The sequence below is a fragment of the Meles meles genome, chromosome X (assembly GCF_922984935.1).
Source record: "Meles meles chromosome X, mMelMel3.1 paternal haplotype, whole genome shotgun sequence".
Taxonomy (NCBI): Eukaryota; Metazoa; Chordata; class Mammalia; order Carnivora; family Mustelidae; genus Meles; species Meles meles.
In genome coordinates, this window is record NC_060087.1 from 60,467,659 (window position 1) to 60,474,538 (window position 6,880).

Below are 6,880 nucleotides of genomic sequence, written 5' to 3' on the forward strand. Positions count from 1 at the left end.
CATCCCCCTGTTTTTTTTTTTTTCTTTTATTCACACCTCTGGGCTGTGGTTTGGGGAGATGGGAGGCTCAGAGGTCTGAGCCCTGGGCCCAGGCCCTCACAGGAAGGAGGGCCTCTACAGCTCTCTGTTGGGCCAGTCAGGGAAGGGGGCCATTTCCTTCTCCTTCCCCTCAGTGTCTGCTGCCTCTCAAGGCCTCCCTTGTGGAGCCTTGCCATGCCCCTTGGGGCCCTGCTTCAAAAGTGCCAGGCTGCTGGGGGAGCAGGCTCAGCGAGGCCTGAGCTTCTTGTGGGAGTCAGGTGGCAGCCTCATCTGTGGTCGGGCTTTTCTTACACGTGGTTAAGAAGGGTCTTAGCTAGCCCCAGGAAGGGCTGTGAGTTCGTCCCATATGGGGCTGAGACTTGGGGATTCCTTCTGCTGGCCCTTCTCCTCAGAAAAGTACAGCTTAAGCCACAAGGAGGCCCTGGGACTGGGGACCACCCCCCTCTCTGTTTCCTGCAGCCCTGAGCCCTCTTCGGATGCAAGAACGTTCTGTGTGCTGGGGCCGTGGGCCGGGGTGTACGCAGTCCAGGCCCATGAAGGTGCTTTCCCAAGCTGAGGGGGCCCTCATCCTTTTTGGGACCAAGGCTGGAGGGTGTTGCTGCCGTTTGTCAAGACGATTCAGGTGGTGAGAACACCAGGTGCTAAGGCAAGAAAGCCAAGAAGAGACCAGGGGTGGTCAGTCTGGCCAGAAAGGCAGGCATGTGTGTGAGCAGGAAGGTAGAGGGGGCTGGACAACAACTCAGGACCCAAGCACGACGACCTTCTCATCATCCCGTCCCCAGCTGTGCCTGGAAACTGATACGTGGAAATAGCTCCCGTTCAGCAAACCTATACTTTCATACACATGATCTCTTATTTTTATTTTTTAGAACTGGGGGAGAGGGACAGAGGGAGAGGGAGAGAGATAATCTTTAAAACCCAACACGAGGCTCGACCTCATGGCCCTGAGATCGTGGCCTGAGCCAAAACCAAGAGTCGGACTCTCTATCAGCTGAGCCACCCAGGCATCCCCACATGATCTCTGAGGGATGGAGGTGGTGACTCAGAGAGGTCAAGTGACTTGTCCCAGGCTAGTTGGCCAGTAGGACTTGTGACAAGATTCCTATTCACGCTGCTTTCTTTTTTTTTTTTTTTTAAAGATTTTATTTATTTATTTGACAGATAGAGATCACAAGTAGGGAGAGAGGCAGGCAGAGAGAGAGAGGAGGAAGCAGGCTCCCTGCCAAGCAGAGAGCCCGATGCGGGGCTCGATCCCAGGACTCTGGGATCATGACCCGAGCGAAAGGCAGAGGCTTTAACCCACTGAGCCACCCAGGCGCCCCTCACGCTGCTTTCTAATATGGTATTCTTACTGCTGAGGCTATTGACCCCTGCCTGTGCCCCACCCCCCAAAGCACACTGCTGCCTAAGGACTGGTTCTTCTAAGAGCCACGCCTTCCTCACCATACGGTCCCAACCAGGCATCTTGTGTCCTAGAGTGAGTTTTGCCAAAGCTCATCACAGCCCCCATTCTTCTCACCCTGTTCCTTCCCACTTACCAGGGAGAAGAAACGTCAGAATCTCCATGACGAGAGGCCTGGAGGACTCAGCAAAGACCTGCCACGGGTCAGACGACTTTTGCGACACTCCCAGAAGAATCTGTGTTGCTCCCGGAAATCGCCATCCTATTGCAGGTCAGCCCTGGAAGGCCTGGCTTGGAAACTTCCCTATGTGTGGGCTCTGGGTGCCTCTGTTTCCATCCTGCCCCATACCCGGGGCGCCCATCTCAGCTGGGAGGCCAGCCCACGCTCTCTAGAGGTATACAGGTGGCAATGCTGTTATGTTGTTAATGCACACAAATCTGACTGTGGATGCCTGACCTGGATGGGTTCCTGAGTCCCAGTTGCTCCCATCATGAATGGTCAGGGATGTCCTCCATTCTGGTGAGCTGGGCTACCCCTTAGAAGCAAAGTCATTGATTGGCAGGCCCACCGTTTGGCTGTTGGGTTCCTTTGGGTTGCCCCACGGAGTAAGGTCAAACAGGAGAATAAGAATAGCTGACATGCACTGATTATGTAACTATGTGCCAGGCACTACTCTAAGAGCTTTATTGGAATGAATTAATTTGATTGCTATAACCACGTAGTGACTTTGACATTATTACTCTTATTACCCCTGTTTTACAGATGACAGAAACACAGAGTTTAAGGAACTCGCTCAAAGCTGCACAGCCAACAAGTGGCAGAAACTTCATGCTCTTGTTTTTTTTTTTTTTTTAAGATTTTATTTGTTGATTTGAGAGAGCGTGAGAGAGCACAAGTGGTGGGGGGTGGGTGGGGGCAGAGGCAGAGGGAGAAGCAGACTCTCTGCTGAGCAGGGAGCCCAACGTGGGACTCGATCCCAGGACCCTGACACGATGACCCGAGCTGAAGGCAGATGCTTAACCAGCTGAGCCACCCATGCACCCAGACCTCATGCTCTTACCCATTACAGACACTATAATACCTTTTAAGATCTGAGGGACCCTCGAGGGTGGTGGGCCAAGAAGACTACTTTGGCTCTATCTGTAAGGTTTTCCACAGAGACTGTATTCATATATTAGCTGAGTGATTAAGAAGCCATCCAAAAGGAAAATAAAATTAAGCTAAATATCTGGGATAGTCAGTGAAACTTGAATATGGCCTGGAGATGAGAGAATAACCCTATATCTGTGCTCTTTTGCTGATTTCAGCGATGTAAAAAATGCCTCTGTTCTAGAAAATATACACTTAGATATTTAGGGGTAAAGGGCCATCACATCTGCGACCTACTTACATATGACTTGGAAAGCATACACGCAGAGCGAGAGAAGGTTTGCAAAGAGTAAGGCAAACAAGGTAAGACGCCAAGAGTTGCTGACGCGGGTGTCAGGGAGCTCTCTGTGCTCTCCTGGAAACTTCCCCCTCAGTGATATTCTGCTGAAATGAAAGTTACTGAAGGAATCTTCCTCGAACAGGGTGGGGCTGGCATCCGATGCTGTTCCCACGAGCAGCTGGGAAAACTTGCGTGAAGACAGTGGGGGGAATAAAGGCTCCCTGACTGTGGCTGGCGGCCTCCTCCCCCAAAGCGCCGCCTGCTCCCACAGTTGTGCCCCCACTGCTTCTCCCTGGCAGGCGCTCTTTATTTCCAGAATCCTGGGCTGCTTCTTGCCTTTTCCCTCTACCGGGCTACTTGTGACCTCTCAGGCCTGACTCCTTCCCAGCTTCCCCTTCACCCTCCTTTTTTTTCTGTTGGATTTTTTTTTATTTATTTGCATTTTAAAAATTATGTTCCATTAGCCACTGTATAATACATCATTAGTTTTTAGTGTAGTGTTCAGTGATTCATTAGTTACCTGTAACCCCCAGTGCTCATCACCCACATGCCCTCCTCAATACCCATCACCCTGTTATTCCCTTCCCCCACCCCCTCCCCTCTGAAACCCTGTTTGTTTCCCTGCAGCTCGGCTCTGTATTCTCTCATGTTTCCTCTCCCTGCAGCCTCTTGAACCAGAAAAGAAAGCACAGCCTGCTCTCCAGGTGGGAAGCTTTAGGGTCCTTGAGCTCCCTCTCCAAGCCACTCAGCATCCCTCAAAGAACAGAGGCTGTGCTTGAAGCTTTCAGGGTGACCCCATCTTGGGCTCAAGTGGCTGAAGAGAAGAGGTAAGATATGTGTCCTTCACACGGTGTCCCTAGATGAGAGCCTGAAGTTCTTTCTTCCAAGCGGAAAGAGGCCCACCAAGTGGGGGGGGGGGGCGCTGCCCGGGAAGGCAGACTCTGCTCTCCCTGGAGTTTGGGCTGGGGCTCTTGGCTGCTGCTGGGCTCCCACAGGGAGGAAGAGATGCACCTGGAAACCTCAGTACACCCAGCCCAGAGGTAGCCCGCTGAGCAAACACAGCTGACTGGTGTCTCTCCCTGGTTCCTTACCTTGGAGGGCACCCAGTTGTGCCTGAAGCTGCCCTCCTGGGAGCCTGCACGAGGCCCCTTGGTGATGATGGGCCCCATCCCATCAGGACTCTACCTGCCTGGACTCCTGGGCCTTCTGGAAAATTCCTCAACTACCCAAACAGATCTAAAACCCCAACAGGGTATGGCATTGGCCTGCGGGTGGTGGGGGGCGCTTTTCCCATAGGTCCTGGGCAGGGCTGCAGCTGGTCAGGGTCCTGCCTCCTCTTAGTGTGGAGCCCCTAGCTCTCCGCCCGGGGCATCAAGTCGCACATGCAGGGCAAGCGTCGGTGCTCACTGGTTGGAGCTGACCTGGCCCCGTGTGAGGCAGTGTGGCAGAGCAAGTGATCACAGAGACCGTGGGACAGACTGGGTTGGATTCCTGGCTTTGCCATTTGCTGGCCGTGTGAGCCTGGGCGGGTCATTTCACTTCTCTGGGCTCCTCTGCGGATGAAAGTGGGCTGTCCGCGTACAAAGGCTCAGACCCCAGCCTGGTGCGCAGTGAGTGCTAGGTGTGACTTGTTAGCTCCCCACCGCCCACACCCATGGGGGCAGCTTCATTTGCATGGAGGTACCCCACGCCCTAGATGGGGAGGCCTGAGCCTGGGCCCTGAGTTGCAGAATTGGTTAAAGTGCTGCTGCTTTTGACTATGGGGCCTGGGTGCCAGTTTTGAACTCCACACCCAAGTCTTCATGGGTAATGGGGTGAGAGGTCCCTTCGAGACAGGGAGCCTGGCTCGGCGGGGGGGGGGGGGGGGGCGCATTCTCCAAGCTTTGGGGGTAGCACACGCTGGGCCTGGCTTCTGGGGTCAGGCCTTTAAAGGAGCTTGAGGGGACACTAAATATTCTCTGCGGTACCCACAGTTTCTCTGCTCACACAGTACCACATTAATTGTTGCCTTAGCCAAAATGCCTGTTGATGATGACACAGGCAGGCACCAACAATATTAATCAGTTCTACTTAGGTAACAGGGCATGCCAGGTGTAGTTTTATTTTTAAAAGTTTTATTTATTTGAGACAGAGTGAGAGAGAGCGAGCATGAGCAAGGGGAGAAGCAGATGGAAAGGGAGAAGAAGACTCCTTATTCAACAGGCAGCCTGCCTCGGGACTCAATCCCAGGACCCCGGAATCATGACCAAACTCAAAGGCAGAGGCTTAACCTTCTGAGCCACCCGGGAAGCCTGCAAGGCACTGTTTAAAGCACCATTACGCATACATATCTTCATAACAAGTCTTTCACATAGGTTCTATTTATATTCCTGTTTTAAAGATGAGGAAACAGATGCAACTAAGTTAAGTAACTGGCCCATGGTTCAACGACTAAGTGACAGAGCCTGGATTTCAAACCAAGCAGTCTGGCTTCAAAATCCACACTTTTCACCACCCTCTTCTACTGTCTCAGGTTTGAAGAGACCATGATGTGAATTTAAGAGGAGCAGAGGAGCCTGAAGCTGACCCCCTAGCTGGGCCTGGCAGGAGGGGTGTGTTGCTCATGAAGCATATCCCCAGCCAGAGTTCCAGAGTGCCTGAGCCCAAGCAGGGACTGGGGCAAGGCTCGGGAGAAACCAAGGCAGGGCCCCTTCCTGGAACAAGGGAGCAGGCACCTTGGGCATGCCACAGCTGTGTACCAGCACAGATAAATGAAGCACAGGAGTCTGGAACCATCGGTGGTTACCATGGAAACCAACGGGTGAGGTAAACTCAAAGCTGAGCCTGTCTGGGTCTTAAAAAAAACAACGAAAAACCAGGCAGGCAAATGATATTTTTAAAAAATTCTAGATTGTTCTGGAGGATGGCTTAGGACAAACCCTCTGCAGCATGCAGATGAATTTGTAGCATATTTGCTAGTGAATAGAGGTCTTTCACACCCAGAGTATCTGTAAGTTACTGTAGCTTCTAATACAGCTGGAGAAGCACTTGCATAGGAAGAGGCCCCAGATGGGATGGATGGGACACAGGAGGAGGAAGAAGAGGAGGAGGAGGGGGAGGAGGGAGGTGGTGAGGTTCGGAAGCTAGTTGGAAGAGAGTTTGGGAGCAGGTAGGTGTAGGGAAACAGGTTGGAGGGAGACTGCTAGCTGAAGTGGGGGTTGTGGGTTTGGCAGGGAGGGGACAGAAGGTGATCCAGAGCCGGAGTCCACAGCACTGACTCGCCAGCCCCAGCCCAGTCTGCCTCCAGTGGGTCTCTGCCCACCTTCGCCACGAGGATGGCATCCACCATGGCCTCTCTGCTTGCCCTCTACCTTCGTGTCAAGTCTGGGGAGTCCAGCATAAAAGAGGTCTGTTTAGGGGCACCTGGGTGGTGCAGTTGGTAAAGTGTCTGACTTGATTTTGGCTCAGGTTGTGATCTTGTGGGTCCTGGGATCGAACCCTGCATCAGGCTCCACACTCAGCATGGAGTCTACTTGAGATTCTCTCTCTCCCTCTCGCTCTGCCCCTGCACCCCCACTGCTCCCCCGCCTCAAATAAATAAATAAGCAAATCTTTTTTTTTTTTTTTTTAAGAGGAGGATCTGTTTTAGTCTCTTTGAACTCCACCTTCCTGGAGGGGAACCTTTATTTTCTCACATAAAGCCTCTTCCTGTCACTGCTATTACTATCCTGAACTGTGAGTTGTCTGCAGTTCAAACTTTGGCAAACACCAACCCAGAGAACGAAAGCTGTTCTGTGATCTGGCCCCAGCCTCCTGCCCAGCCAAGTCTTCACTCTGCTTTGAGTGTCCTATGTCCCAGGCAAACCGGGCCATATGCTGTTGCAAACATACCCCAGGTATCCAATGCTTGGCTCATCTCTGCCCACATCCTACCCGCCCAGAGTATCTGTAAGTTACTGTGCAGCCCAGAACCAGTGAGCCATAAAAACTCAAAACTCTCTTTATCTGGATCTCATGGCCCTGCTCTGAG